This window comes from Symphalangus syndactylus, chromosome 8 (assembly GCF_028878055.3).
Source record: "Symphalangus syndactylus isolate Jambi chromosome 8, NHGRI_mSymSyn1-v2.1_pri, whole genome shotgun sequence".
NCBI lineage: Eukaryota > Metazoa > Chordata > Mammalia > Primates > Hylobatidae > Symphalangus > Symphalangus syndactylus.
In genome coordinates this window covers 126,200,138-126,216,883 of record NC_072430.2, presented here as the reverse complement: position 1 = coordinate 126,216,883, position 16,746 = coordinate 126,200,138, and the positions used below count along the sequence as shown (strand labels likewise).

Below are 16,746 nucleotides of genomic sequence, written 5' to 3'. Positions count from 1 at the left end.
TAACAGAAAACATCCAAATGTCCACCAGTAATAGAGTAGATGAATAGATTGTGCAATGTTCATACAATGGAATACTATATAGAAACGACACAGCCACACAAAACAACATAGATGAATCTCACAAGTGGAGTGCTGAGCAACAGAAGCCAGACACAAAAGAGAAGAGAAACCTCCTGAATCATTATGCCAGGTAGATCTTCCAGCCTAAGTAACTTCTGGGTTCTAGTAAATCCTGGCCAGTGGCTCCCTTTTGCTGCCTGATCCTTTCATGATAGCAACACACACATATGCTTCGTGAATGAGGACATTCAAGACTCAAAGAAAGATGAATTCTCCTTCCTAATCTATTATAGCCAAATAAAATAGAAGGAAAAGTAGGCCGGGCGCAGTGGCTCACGCCTATAATCCCAGCACTTTGGGAGGCCCAGGCAGGTGGATCATCTGAGCTGGGGAACATGTTGGTCTCTACTAAAAATACAAAATTAGTCAGGCGTGATGGCAGGTGCCTGTAATCCCAGCTACTTGGGAGGCTGAGGCAGGAGAATTGCTGGAAACTGGGAGGCCGAGGTTGTGGTGAGCCAAGATCATGCCACTGCACTCCAGCCTGGGCAACAAGAGTGAAACTCGGTCTCAAAAAAAAAAAAAAAAAAAAAAAAAAAAAAAAAAAAAAAAAAAAAAATAGAAGGAAAGGCTCAATGACACATTATCATAAGGAAAGAAAACTTTACAATTAGCATATTTTTAAGAGGCAGGTTAATGAGTTTTAGCTCATGTAAGTTTCCAGTGTGTGTGTGTGGCTGGAAGCTGAGACTTAGCAATAAAAGGCTGCAATTGATTGATAAGAGATGACTTGGGCGACAAAAGTGTTGGTCATACAAGTAGAGAAGAAAAGTCTTATTTAAAAAGTTATCTGAGTACACAAAGCCAGAAAAAAACATGATTATAAAAACAAAGCTTTGGAGCCAGATGGCTCTAGCTTCTAATCAGGGATGTATAATTTACTATCTGTGTAAACTTGGGCAAATTACTTGGCCTCTCTGATCCTCTATCTGCCAAATAGGGAGAATGATTCTATCTTGCAGCAATTTTGTGAGGATAAAATGAGGTCTATTCCTCATAGTACTCAGTAAATTTAAACTGTAATCATTTCTATAGTTACTACTAATTTTATTATTATTATTATTATCTGCATAATTTTGCGGGATATTGCCATTAAGCTACATGATTCATTGTAATTCTACTCAACATGATATATAAAGTACTTTCATGATCAACAGTACTGAATCTTAGGAAGAGATTTAATGTTTAGAAGATTTATTAGCTGAGGCATCCTTGTTCTTATGGCATTTTAAATAAGTTATGTTCTGGTTGTTCTTATTCATTCACATGAAGTGAGTTCTCCTTAGAGGCCCCCTGTCCTACTACGCAAATATAAAACAAAAAAGCCACTTGGCCTTTGTCTATCAGCTCAGAGAGTCATTTGAGCTCCCTTCTGTATGCAATACAAACCAATTGAAAAACAAACTAAGGACGATTATTCAGATAATTCAAGGAGCAAAAAACAAACAAAAAACAAAAAAAAAGAAATGAAAATCTTTACTGAATTATGTTTTGTATGATGAGGCTCACCATGGAACTGTTCAACTACCAATTTCTTATAGTTTTACCACCTTTCTAGGCCTTCTAATTTTGGTTTTCTTGCTATTACAAAATGATATGTAGTGATTGCATAAACAGGCTTCTAAAATACACAAATCTTGTTTGTAGACATGGCTTAACACAGAAACACCTGAAATAATGCTCACAGTCTAAGATCATTAGAACAGAGAACCCTCTAGCTTGCTACACACTGGAATTCCCAATTGCACCTTCAAAGAAAGGTCTACGTTAGTGATTGCAGTCTGGATTTATAGACTGTTTTGGATTCTCACATCTCTATAGTCATTTGCATAGTACAAAAAACATATTACATAAGAAGTCAGTCAAGCTAAATTATAGGCAGTTCTTTTCAATCAGGCCACTGCGGTTCTGTGTTGCTCAGTTCAGCTCCCTGTCTCCAACTGCTCAAATGTTGCCATGGTGACCAATTTTTGTCATGTACTTTCCTAGGTCCCATGCAGCCCCCTTCTTCAGAGCACTTTGCCATCACGACAGCGACCGCTAGCTGTTATGTTATTATTTAATCTCCCCTTAGTAATACAGGTCACCTTTAAGGTGAATTCTTGAAACCCGAGTATAAATAATGTGTTAGACAAACAAAAAAAAAGTATACTAAATAAAATGATAATAAGAATGACAAAGAATTAGACTACTTAACCTTCCATAAGCAGGAGCTCTAGGAACTTACTCCCTTACTATTTTATAGCTATATCACTATCCAGTTCATTGGAAGACCGACTTGATTCTTTTAAGACAAATGTAATAATGCGATTTAAAAACCATTGTGCTGAATTTGATCGACCATGCTGTAATCCATCTGATTGTTGAATTTTCCACTGTTATGACTGCTAAAAACAAATTCTCAGTATACTGGAAGAAGGAACTAAGGAGTATAAAGACAGTCTAATTTATCCATATGCCTAAAAAGACAATGTCATATGGATAAACTAAATGTCACCTTTTTTTCCTTTTTAAATATTGTAGGCTGAACGTCTTTCGCATAAAAACACAACCTTAAGAAAATCACAAGAAACCAGATCAAAGACATAAATAGAACAAAATATGCACAAGAGATCTCATCCAAGATCAAAGATGTGAACGTAATTGCCATGAATAAGAAGTGCAGAGCTCACCAGAACAGAATGTCTTCAGTGCACAGAGAATTATACCCAAAAAAGAAAAAGAATAAAAGGAGGGAAAAAAAAGTCTCTGGGAAATCAAACCCTCCACAGAACAAGTAAAATGTCTTTATTTTCCCCTTAGCAGTAAGCAAAATTTCTATGCCGTCCCACTGAAATGACCAAATATGGGGCAATGCTTACCACATCCAAAAGAGAAAAGCATATCAGAATGCTGCCATTTTGTGGGCTAAGTACCTTTTTATGGTTTTTTTTCCTGCCAAAAATCCATCTCCAAATTTTTAATTTTTCAAAATGTTTCTCTGTAAATCAACCTGGTACAGAGACAGTTTTCAAGAATGTGAAATGTTGAGGCAGCATTTGAGAGAGCAGCTTTGCTTGTTAAAATGAAGTAATTAATTGAACGCTTATGGGAGAAATAAAAAAAAAGTAGAGGGAGTTTCCTTTATTAAATATTTATCACTGGAGCCTTGGGTGGATGCCACTCAGAGAAGCAGTCGTTAGAGATGGGACATTGATTGAAGTGAATGTTAAGTAGTGCTTTACACTAAATAACGATTGCTGATTTCTTGGGAAAAAAAGTTCTTGAGATTCTTAGACCCTGTTCTTTCATAGTGCCTTACTGCATGTACTTAATTTTAAGTAATTCAGTCTTTTAAAAATGTGCCTCTGTCTCTGACCTTATAGAACTTTCATCACATTCAAGTCAATGAACCTAACTCTCTTCTACCCACTCAACAGTAGCAGGATGCAGGAAGGAGGAGAGGGAGAATGAGCAGGAAACAGAAACAGAGAGACAACATATGAGAACAGGTGCTGATCAGAAATGCAAGCTCATTTCTGCAGAAAGAGGAGGAATAGTAAATTAATACTCTATGACTTCACGTAGCCATCTAGGGGAAGACAAACTTATAACACAGGTAAAGTTGATCAGATGTCAACTCTGAAAGTAAATTTTCTGAATTTTGTTTTTAAAGCAAAGAGCACTTGGGGAACCTAAACAATGCACTTCCTCGTGGTATTTAGCCTTAAATGTCTACATTAACATACACATACTTTTTTATCCTTAGAATATAGGTATTATCATTACAAATGGATTTTTTTTAAAAAAAATACAAATTTGGGGCAATCTATCTCTATGAGGGTAATGTCTCCAACAAATGCACTTACATTCATTTTGAGACTATTTCTTATATTGTAGTATTATTATGGAAAGTGGTATTTGAATATCATTTTAGGTCCTGAATCTTATCTGACTTTTATTTTGACCCAAGATCTTTACATGTTTAATGAGCTAATTTTCTAGACTCACTTCACCTGAAAGCAAAATTCAGCCTTCACTTGCATGAAACAAAGCACTATTCAAGGACACAGGATTCCTTACCACAGCAATTTCCATTGCAATGTGAAAGCAAAAGAAAACTATTGCTACATCTTACATATTGCAAAAGACAATATAAGGTGGAAGGAGAATAGAAAACGTTATAAATAAACTCAGCATGTTGTAAGCAAGCCCTGAGAGACACTGGGGCTTGTGCCTCCTTAGCCCTAAGCATTTTGAGACAAACACATTTGTCCAGAGGAAGGAAGCCACCTCCCACTGGCAATATCCTTGTAATATTGATTGGAAGAATAAGCGTGGACTATGGATGAAGTGATTCCATCTCCTTCAGCTTCTAGAGTTTCTAAGGGAAACCCTCTTTTCTCTAATCCATCTGTTCATGTTAACATTACAATGAACAGGCTGCTTTGTATTTTCTGGAAGTTTAGAAATGTCAGTATAAGAAAAAAGAAAGGACACTTTTCCACAGCCAAAAAAAGACCGTGTTTTACTAACATTGATCAGTGACACCTTTGGACCATTTCCTTGACAAACCAGTAAAATAGGTCTGGTGAAATGGAATTGCTTTCCTGTAAGTGATGCTCACTCTGGAGTTCTGTTTCTCAACCCGAGGTGAACCTCCCCTCCACGTCCCACTACAGGACTTGTGACAGTGTCTGAAGCCATTTTTCATAGACACAACTGGGTAGGGAGTGCTGCTGGCACCTACTAAGTAGAGATGAAAGACGCTGCTCAGCATCCTGCAACACACAGGACAGAGCCTGCTACCTCCAAGAAAGGTACATATTGTACCCAAAATGTTAGTGGTGTTGAAGTTGAGAATCCCTTCCATTTTCCTACCACTCACTCTTTCATTTCATGGAAGCAGTTTTTTACAAAGATATAAAGTTTTTGTTTACTTGGTCAGGCACAGTGGTTCATGTCTGTAATCCTAGCACTTTGTGAGGCTGAAGCAGGAGGACTACTTGAGCTCAGTTCGAGACCAGCCTAGGCAACATGGTGAAACCCCATCTCTACAAAAAATACAAAAATGAGCCAGGCGTGGTGGTGCGTGCCTGTAGTTCCAGCTACTTGGGGTGCTGAGGTGGGAGAATTGCTTGAGCCTGGGAGGTCGAGACTGCACTGGGCCATGATTGTGCCACTGCACCCCAGCCTGAGAGTCAGAGAGAGACCCCGTCTAAAAAGAACAAAAAAACAAAAAACAATTTGAGTTTTCACAACTTTGCTTAGGTGTCTACTACATATTCATAACCCATTCATAGCAATGATGCTTATGATGCCTCTAATTCATGTGTTAAAAAAAATCAAAGTTTTATAAATATTCAGTTTGATTTTTGGACTCATAATTTAGTGACTGGACCTAAGCCCAAACCTTTTGTTGTGATGAGGTAGTTCTCCACACCACTTCACTTCTGCATTCCTATCATGAATTGGGGTCTAGTGCCCAGAAAGGGCTTGGCAGCTCTGCAGCCCAGACTCCCACATTTTCCTTTGTGTGGGGACTTTTTGAAAGCCAGCCTTACTACAGATAGCATTTTTACTTTGGAAATTATTTGATTTTCACAAATTATGGCTTTTACAAAAAAAAAAAAGAAGTAATTTCAACCACCTTTGTAGCCTATTTTCTGCTATAACACAAAGGCGGACTGGCGATTTTCTCAGAAAGCTCAAATATCTTTTTTGAATAAGGCACCTGCTATGGTAGAAATTTCCAAAAAAGAATGTCCTCTTTTGGAGTCTTTTTGACTCACAGAGTTCTGCTACTTGAGGTCAGAATTCTGCATGATTAGGAACTGACAGAGAAGGAGGCTGTTGAGTTTTGCCTGTGCGGTTTCATAGGGCGTCTCATTAGAATGCAATGTCCTCTTTCAGATGTTTATAGTCCAATGAAAGAAATGCACCAGACAGTATCATGGCCACAGAGTCCATCCTTGGTCCACACACTTAGACAAAGTGTATTGTTCAGTAAGTCACGAATAATTTAGTAACATGCAATGTACTAATTGTAAGTTATTTACTTCTAAGAATTCTAATTAAGACAAATTAGGCACTACTTTTACTTGAAAATTTCTCTTATCTATTGTCAAACTACTCTGGAACTTTAGGCTACGTTTCTTTAATAATATTCTATAATCCAAAGTTGTCATGCAGTCATTCAAAATATGTATTGAGTGTACACTGCCTAATATATATACATATATATTTTTCCTCTGCTTACTTCTGAATGTGGCAATATGATCTATAAAGCAAAAATTCTTGGAAGCCTTTTATTTTTTCTTAAGTCAGTGTTTTCCAAAATATCCTGACCATAAAGAATTATCTGGATGGCTTATTAAAAGAAAAGGCTTTGTAGCCCGAGACCTCTGTGGGAGGGTCTTAGGAATCTGTATTTTTTTTTTTAATTTTACTTAAAGTTCTGCGATACATGTGCTGAACATGCAGGTTTGTTAAATAGGTATATATGTGCCATGGTGGTTTGCTGCATGAGACCCAGGGATTCATGTGGCTTGCTAGGTTGAGAATGCCCAGAGAGAATGCATGTATATAGAAGACTTGAACAGACACTATTTTAAACTATTAATGGATTGGGTATCTGTTCTTCAAAAAGTTGTTGGATACATATAGAGCACTTAGAAAAGTATCTGGCACACAGTAAGCTCTTAATAAGTGCTGGATATTATTGTTTTCCCTTGTCATGCCTCAGTGTAGATTAGGACTGTCACTTCCCTAAGTCAACCTTCAAAAACCATTAGCTCTTCTCAGTCAATGGCCCAGAGGCCTGTGTTTACTGGGTCCATAACTCCTTTTCTCCTTTTCCTCAGGTGATTTTCCTAATTCCTTTCTGTTTTTCACTAACTCCCCTATGTTTAGTTGCTTTCTTATCTCTCTCGTTAACTTGAGTGTTCCTCCTGATACTGAGTTTTCCAAGAGTCTTTTCATTCTTCTAATTCCAAGAGTCTTTTAATTCTTTACCTGCACACAAGGAGTCCTTCCTGGGAATTCCAACATTCTGTTGATAATCATCAAGGTATGCACCTTGATCCTACTTTCTAAGCCCAATTTTTCTGTAACCTGGAGTGTGAGGTTGACTATTTACAATTAATCCGAGACTTCTAAGGATTTGTCTGGCTTTTACCCTCTATAACTAGTGTTGCTTCAATCCACAAATGTTTAAACATTAGCTTGGAGTGTTTCATTTGAGTAGCTTAAATCACCTACATGCTGCAAATATCATGGAGCATATGTTGAACCGGGGAGTACCTGAATGGCATATTGCATTTTCTATAATTCAGAAGAAAATCCCTGTGCCCATTCACTGGCATATCTATAACTGCAGCTTATGTTCTCTTTGAGCATAATGTTTGGAACAATCATTAGAAAGGAGTAGGAAAGGCTGTGTATAACCAATCTGCTCTTTTCCACATTACTAATCATTGCAGCTCTTCCAAAGAAAAAAACATTTACTTCATAAATCAGACATGTAAAATCTATGTCATTGAGCTAATGGGAGAAAATAAAGGAGAAGCTATAGCTTTGGCTATCAATTCACGTATTTTTAACCTCTACACCTAATAGGGATTCTTATATTGTCAGGTTGCACTTTGCAACTGAGACATCACTTCACGTTTTGTTAGGAATTCTTGTATGTATTCAAATGGCTTTATTCACAAAAAGAGTATTTTTTCTTTGTAAAAAAAATTTAATTCTGAAGCAGGTAAAAGAAAACAATTGCCTTTATCTTATTTACTCATTCTATCCTTTCAGATCTTAATGAAATATATTGGGGACACCTCAGGAAATTCCTAAATGTCCACAGTAGCTACCATTAATCTGTGTTAAAAGAGGTTAAACTGCCCAAAGCCATAATTTCAAGTCTTAATTGAATGCTAGCAATTCAACCATGAGCAGGATCCCAGAAGAATGGAGAGGTTCTCTGTGAGCTTCACACAATGGGGATGCGTGGGCAGATGCCATCTGCAGCTCAGGGGTGGGGAAACAAAAAGACATTTGAGGAAGACGGAATTTCTTACAGATATGATATAATGGGAAAGATCTGAAAGTCATCCATCATGTCTGTGACATTCATCACACCCAACAACAGCCAGAAGCCACGACATGTCACGTACCGCCTGCGGCGTGTCAGGCCTTCTGCATCAGCACTTCTGTGCATCCTGCCACCTCCCCTTTGTTGCCCACTCCGCAGCACTGCATGGGGAGCTCAAGAATGCCCCCGCCTGACCCTGCCCCCAACATTTGCTAATGCAGGCTTTATTATCACACACCCCAACAGGCACTTAGTACATATTCATCCGGTGACACGGATTGACAATCGGCGCTGAACAAGGATGCCAATGCCGCCAGATGTTGCTGCATCTCATAAATTGGGTTAGCACAACTACACTGGTCTGAGAGGGTCAGAACAATGCAGCCCAGCAAAGGCGATGGTTGCTTGGAAGCTCTCATGTGGGCAGCTGCTGAGAGACGCAGAGAATGGGCCAAGCCGTCCATCCACTTCCTTTCAGTTTTCCTTAGAAGCCTCCCTTTTAAGTAATTATCTCAAAAAAATGGGATACAGATTGGGTTAAGAGCAACAAGAACAAAAATACAAGCTATATTTTTACATCTCTATGCATTAACAACCTGTAACTTATACCTAAGTGTTGTTCCTTTGATTTCAAAGAACCCCACGGCACATACACACACGCATACACAGGCACTCACCCATTTAATGTTAGGATGTGTTATAGTTAAATTTGGATTCTATTCTCCTGCTTTAACCTCTGCGTACTATTTGTCTTTATCTCATCTTCTCAACAAAATGACAATCTCCAAAATGACAATCTCAACAAAATGACAATGGGCAGTGGTTCCCCTTTGGCCCCAATACAATACTAAACATATACTAGTTGCTTAATGACTGATCAGTTTATTTTTGTTTAGTCGGTTGTTTCTTATTTTTAAAAATATTTTCAAAGGCCATGCAAGAAAACTGAAGACAACTTGCAGAGTGAGAAAACCAAGGTTTGGAAATTGCTGGCCTGGCCCATACTAAAAATTATATGGCCAAGCAGTCAGATTTTATCACTCGAATTGAGGGTATCAGGAGCCTGAAATTCCTATGCATGTTCAGAATGATTTTTCAAGTTAATATCCTAAAAATTGTGCCAACATTTCATGATCCAGTCTTGTTTATAACCACAGTATAAAGAGACCATTTGCAGGTTCATCTAGGGGTATTGGTTACTAACTCATAGAAATCTATAAAATCTGCAAATAAAAGACACTTCTCCAGAGCAGTAACTTCATCGAGTGTAAAATAATTGGAACTCTTGCTGAATGAATAAATTGCTGTGTTTAGAAACAACCCTAGAAAAATGCCAGCCATATCCTGAAGCTGGCACTTCAAGATGATCAGGGAAAATCCATGTTACCTAGGTATAGTGTACTGTTTTAATGTCTATACTGATGTCGTTTGAACTTGTCCATATTAATTACTTTTTACATCTTATTGTTTTTTCTAGCATTTTATGAATCTTAATCATACACATAAAAAGAGTTAAACTATATTGTGGTCAAGTTATTATATCTGTTCCTGAATGTATTCTCATGTTTGAGTTCTATACATTGCTACAATTTTAATATCATATTGCATTTGAAACAACATTTATTTGGGACATGGATGCAATAAAAATATTTCATATTTACTATGTATACAAATGGTAGAGATGATGGTTATAACAGGTTCTTACTCTTTTTGATGGAAGGTTTACATTTAGTTTGTATATATAAATTGTGGACCAAAGTGTGGGTGGTGAAATGGAACAAAAATAAAGTCAAGTATATGATTGTTAGTGATTATTAAGAAGAAGTTGGAGTTATTTAAGACACAGTAATTATAGTATATCTGAACCTGGTTCTTAAACTGTAAGTCAAACAAAAAATATAACCTAAGGACAATAAGAATTTATTGAATGTGTGTTTCCAATAAACAAAGTTTACATGTTAGAATTAAACGATGATTTAAATAACTAGATTAAATGCAGGCAAGAAATTATGTTAAAACAAATTAATTTGTGGGGTTTTGTTGTTGTTGTTTGAGACAGAGTCTCGCTCTGTCACCCAGGCAGGAGTGCAGTGGTGTGATCTTGGCTCACTGTAACCTCCACCTCCTGGGGTCCAGCGATTCTCCTACCTCAGCCTCCCGAGTAGCTGGGATTACAGGTGCATGCCACCATGCCCGGCTAATTGTTGTATTTTCAGTAGAGATGGGGTTTCACCATGCTGGCAAGGCTGCTCTTGAACTCCTGACCTCGTGATCTACCAGCCTCGGCTTCCCAAAGTGCTGGGATTATAGGCATGAGCCACTGCACCTGGCCTTAATTTGTGTTTTGAATATCTGTTCCTTTTTAATCGGGCACTTAGAAACTGACATTCTAACTTTGAAGAGCCAAGTTTTGTTTGAACTCAGGATAAAAATATACATGGCAATATAATGTATATATTACATATATAAACACGAAGGGCGCACCACAGAGCATGTGATGTATATGACATACCACCTCATCCAAGTGGCCTTTTCTGACACCCTATTCCTGTAACAGAAACCACTCATCTTATTTATTACATTATGTGATTTGTTCATTTGTGTTTTCATCTCTCTGTCACTAAGAAGTTTACCTCTAAGAGGACAGAGACTTTGTCGCTCTGGTCCTTACACCATTGCGTTAAACGCTTTGGTCCTTACAGCATTCCTAGCACATAACACAATGCATGGCACTCAAAAGCTACGTATGAATGTTTGAATATATATGGAATGCACATGCTCTTTTCTGAAAAGATAAAGATCTGCGATCTTATAATGTCAGTAATAATGTAAAATATTTCATTCAAATTAAATGCTTTTCACGAAATATTTTAGTATGCATTTCACAAATAATCTTTTACAGTGAATCCTTTTCAATAAGTACTTTTCCATAGAGCAACTGAAAAGGGAACGTGAAAGGAGGTGTAGATAAACCACAATAAAGCTTTATCATTAAAATTTCTGAAATCCTCAAGGTATTATTCCATGACTCACAAAATAAAGGCCTGTAAAATCAATTAAATGAAACCAAGTTCAGCATATTGTATTCAATACTTAGATTTTCTGAATTTTATATGAAGTTCGTTTGCCAACATGGATGTATTATTTATGCCTGCATTAAATTTGCTTATGGTAACAACTACAATAATGAAAGGGGAGATTTTCTTGATTACAGAGAGTAGCATATATACTGTTTTAAAAGTTTCAGTGAATGTGTGTAATTTTAGAATAAAATAATTTTAAAATAGTTTAGAATACTTTAGAATAAATTTATATTTTATTCTAAAATTACACACATTCACTGAAACTTTTAAAACAGTATATAGCCAGGCATGATGGCCCACACCTGTAATCTCAGCACTTTGGGAAGTCGAGGTGGGTAGATCACCTGAGGTCGGGAATTTGAGACCAGCCTGACCAACATGGAGAAAACCTATCTCTACTAAAAATACAAAATTAGCCAGGCATGGCGGTGCATGCCTGTAATCCCAGCTACTTTGGAGGCTGAGGCAGGAGAACTGCTTGAACCCGGGAGGTGGTGGTTGCAGTGAGCTGAGATAGTGCCATTGCCCTCCAGCCTGGGCAATAAGAGCGAAACTCCATCTCAAAAACAAACCAAACAAAAAACGGGATATATGCTACTCTCTGTGATCAAGAGAGTAGCATATAAAACTTTGAGAATAAAAGTTGCAGTGAATGTGTATAATTTTAGAACACAAATTTTAAAAATAAAATTTTATAATAAAATTTAGCATAAATTAACAATCTGAAATTTTTGTACCTGGTAATTAATTATCTCTGATTCTAGTAAACCCTAAATGCATAGAGAGATGGACATGTTGATAAAAATGGAAAGTAAATTCAAAAATGAAAGATTTTAGTTGTTGAAAAGTCTTTTCTCTAAGGGACTCAAGATTATACATCAAACAAACTTTTAAAAGTAGATGATTCCATAGACTTTTAGTGTACTAAAATATACTTTTCATACAAATTATCTAAGATATTCCCCCTCAGCTGCACTTACTTAAGACTACTACAGTCCTCTGGCTTCAACATTCTAACAACTGACACAAGCAATTGGCAAAAGGCCAGTGTTATACAGTCCCACACCCATGAGTGACGCGTTTTAAAAATTGTGCACTATGTAATTCTGGAATTCTCTTTTTAAGAGAAGACCAAAACAGTGTGATATTTTATTTTCCAGATCTTGCCTTTTTTTGGACAAAATTTATTAATTGTTTTGCAAAAAGTAATACACATTTATAGGAGTCAAACATCAAAAAGTACTAAAGGCGTATCATGACACCCTCCTCTTACAAAGTTTTTTTGTTGTTGTTTTGTTTTGTGTTTTTGAGACAGAGTTTTGCTCTTGTTGCCCAGGCTGGAGTGCAATGGTGTGATATCAGTTCACCGCAACCTCTGCCTCCTGGGTCCAAGCGATTCTCCTACCTTAGCCTCCCGAGTAGCTGGGATTACAGGCATGCGCCACCACACCCAGCTAATTTTGTATTTTTAGTAGAGACAGAGTTTCACCATGTTGCCCAGGCTGGTCTTGAACGCCCGACCTAGGTGATCCAACCGACTTGGCCTCCCAAAGTGCTGGGATTACAGGCATGAGCCACCGTGCCCTGCCCAAAGTTTTTTTTTTAAGTTGGCTTTCCTGTTTCATGAAGAAGTAAATTGGCATCTTTATTTTCTGTTCTGTTTTGCTCTTGAGATTTCTAAGAAGAGGTGCTTACAGCACTATGTTCATCCCAAAATTTCACCTTCTTGTTTGAAGATCAAACCAGGGCCTGGCACAGTGGCTCATGCCTGTCATCCCAGCACTTTGGGAGGCTGAGGCAGGCAGATCGTTTGAGCTCAGGAGTTCAAGACCAGCCTGGCAGCATGGTGAAAACCCATCTCTACAAAGAATACAAAAATTAGCCAGGCATGGTGGCATGTGCCTGTAGTCCCAGCTACTAGGGAGGCTGAGGCCGGAAGATCGCTTGAGCCTAGGAGGCAGAGATTGCAGTGAGCCGTGATGGCGCCACTGCACTCCAGCCTGGGCGACAGAGTGAGACCCTGTCTCAAAAAACAAAAACAAAAACAAAAACAAAAAGACAGTGCCTTTGAACTTTCTTTAAGATCCTGGTTTCTCAGAGATTTCTCCCTGCCTGCTTTTCATACAACTCCCCGTATCACTCTATATCTTAAAAAGGCAAATTCTTCCTGTTTAATTGACCTTGCCATTTTCGAATTGTCAGTGCCAAAGAATAATCCAGCCACCCTCTCTTCTTCACCTTCCACTCACTCTTCACATTTTTGAAATCTAGTTTAACACCATCACCCTACCACCACCCACAGAGACCTCAATGTAATTTGTCTTTCCTGGGGAACTGTTCGTCATCCTAACCAACAGTTTTGGTTTTGTTGTTGTTGTTGTTGTTGTTTGTTTGTATTTGTTTTTGTTTTGAGACAGGGTCTCGCTCTGTTGCCCAGGCTGGAGTGCAGTGGCTCAATCTTGACTCACTGCAACCTCTGCTCCCTGGTTCAAGTGATTCTCATGCCTCAGACCCCCAGGTAGCTGGGATTACAGGCATGTACCACCAAGCCCAGGTAATTGTCATATTTTTGGTAGAAGCAGAGTTTCACCATGTTGGCCAGGCTATTCTTGAACTCTTGACCTCAAGTGATCCACCTGCCTTGGCCTCCCAAAGTGCTGGGATTACAGGCACGAGCCAGTGTGCCTGGCCCTAACCAACAGTGTCTATCCAAATGGCTTCTCTGTCACTCCTGGAGAACTGCAGGTTTCCCTCCTTTGCACAGCTCTCACCTTTGGGATTGATCACATTGCCAAGCCTTGGCTTCTTCTCTCCTCAGGACACTGCCTCTGTTTCCTTCATGGGTAGTTTTTCTTCCTTTGAGTTTGTTTATTCCAGAGTTCTATGCTTCTTTGTTGGTGTTGTTCTAACTCCCCACTTCGGGTATCTTATCCACTATTGCTCCTTTGTGCGATAATACAAAACCTTCAAATCTTCCTATTCAGCTCTGGTCTCTCTCTCTCTCTCTCTCCCTCTCTCTCTCCCCCCTCTCTCCCTCTCTCTCTCTCTCTCCCTCTCTTTCTCTCTCTCCCTCTCTCTCCCTCTCTCTCTCTCTGTCTCTCATCTCTGGAATTTCAGTTTTGCCATTCCCAGGCCTCCTGATGCTGTCACCTGTTTGTCCCACCTACTGCGTCAAACTCCTCTACTAAACTCACACTCTAATTCCCTAAACTAGTGTTTCTCAATCAAGGGTGATTTTTTTGCTTTCTCTCCACAGCCCACCCCCATCCCAGGACACATGTGGCAATGTCTGGAGACACTGTCGCAATGGGAAGGGTGCTACTGGCTTCTAGTGAGTAGAGGCCAAGAGTGTTGCTAAGCACCCTGCAATGCACAGGGAAGTGCCCACAACAAAGAATAATCTGGCCCCAAGAGTCATTGATGTCCAGGCTGAAATCGTGTCTGAATCCATTTGCCACTGAAACTTCCCCTTATCTTGGCCAGGTGCATTGGCTTACACCTGTAATCCCAGCACTTTGGGAGGCTGAGATAGGTGGATCACTTGAGGACAGGAGTTCGAGACCAGCCTGGTCAACATAGTGAAACCCCCTCTCTACAGAAAAATGCAAAAAAAAATTAGCCAGATGTGGTGGCACCCACATGGAATCCCAGCTACTCGGGAGGCTGAGACAGGAGAATCACTTGAACCCGAGGCAGAGGTTGCAGTGAGCTGAGATCGCGCCACTACACCACTCCAGCTTGGGTGACAGAGCAAAACTGCATCTCAGGAAAAAAAAAAGGAAAATGAAAGAAAGAAAGAAACTTCCCCTCATCTGTCACCTCATCACTTTGGCAGAAAGTCTGAGATTTAATCCTAATTCCTCAATTATCTCACTTTAGCCAATATCCAGAGTTTCATTTGGGTTTTTGCCTTGAAAGTTTCTGTTCGTTAATTATTTTCATCCCTACTACTACCATTATTACATGCATGCACTTGGGTAAAAAATATAGTTTAACTGATCCCAATAGCTCATCTCTTTTCCCTCCTATATTTGCACTCTACTGTTAAATTACATTTCCTCAAATACTGTTTTCCTCACATCAAAAACTTTCAGTGGCATTCTACTAGAGCCTTTCTTATTCAGGATTCCTTGACAATTGGGCCCTTATCAACACCTCCTCCTATGTCTTAAGTGAACCTTCCATTCCAGGCAAACTGGCCTACTTGTTCCATTTTTTATTTTACATGTAATAGTCATAATAAATAATTTTACAATACTGTATTAGTAGTTCTACTAGATAGCAAAATAGTTGATTAGTGAACCATTAACAAAGATTGGTTTATCTTTTTGAAGGATCTATCCTTGATATCCACATCTGTGGATTCTGGAGCTAAGCTAACTGGATTCAGTTCTTGGATCTGCCACTTAGGAACTTAGGCAAATTGCCTTGTTTCCCTAACTGTAAAATGGGCTGACAATAATGCTTATCTCACAGAGTTGCTGTGCAACTTACGATAGTCCCTGGAATATAGTAAGCACTAGGTAATTAGGCTATTATCGTTTCCTTTATGAATGCACATTTAAAGGCCGTATTTTTTGGGGTTTTTTTTGTTTGTTTGTTTTGTTTTGTTTTGGGAACAAATACTTTTTAATTGGCTTGAAGTTTTTTATTTTTATTTTTATTAAAAAAAAATCCTGGAGAATCATGCAATGCTTCTAGCATTGGACACAATCCGGGATCACAAGTCTACATGCCTCTTTGCTACTGGTCCTGTAATGGCAGAACTTTCATCTCACCTTTATTGTTTCCTATGACCCCTGCATTATCTTCAAAATAAGGAAACATGTCATCTTTTCTCCAGTATGACTTTTGTTGTCAAATGACCACTGCTGGAGGTACCTTTTTTCTGAGCTCTGGTTTGCCTTTCTTGACTGTGATCATCACCGTGTCACCCACATCAGCAGCAGGAAGTCTGTTCAGTCATCCCTTGATCCCCTTCATGGAGATGATATACAGGCTTTTGGCTCCTGTGTTGTCAGCACAGTTGATCACAGCTCCTACTGGGAGACTCAAGGAAATTTGGAATTTTGTACCAGAGGACCCACCACGTCCTCGCGTCAACATCTTTTTTTTTTTTTTTTTTTTTTTTTTTTTTTGAGACGCAGTTTCACTCTTGTTGCCCAGGCTGGAATGTAATGGCATGATCTCGGCTCAATGCAACCTCTGCCTCCCCTGTTCAAACAATTCTCCTGCCTCAGCCTCCTGAGTAGCTGGGATTACAGGCACCTGCCACCACGCCCAGCTATTTTTTTTGTGTGTGTGTATTTTTAGCAGAGACGGGGTTTCACCATGTAGGCCAGGCTGGTCCTGAACTCCTGACCTTAGGTGGTCCACCCACCTCAGCCTCCCAAAGTGCTGGGATTACAGGCTTAGGCCATTGCACCTGGCCCACTTCAACATCTTGAACGATGGGAAGTAAAGGCCATATACTGATGT

At 39.0% G+C, this 16,746-nt stretch overlaps 1 pseudogene; it reads right to left on the bottom strand.

Annotated features, from left to right (window-relative positions):
* Positions 1–15,952: 15,952 nt before the first annotated feature.
* On the bottom strand, positions 15,953–16,374 carry LOC129487261 (large ribosomal subunit protein uL14-like; annotated as a pseudogene).
* Between the last annotated feature and the right edge of the window lie 372 nt (positions 16,375–16,746).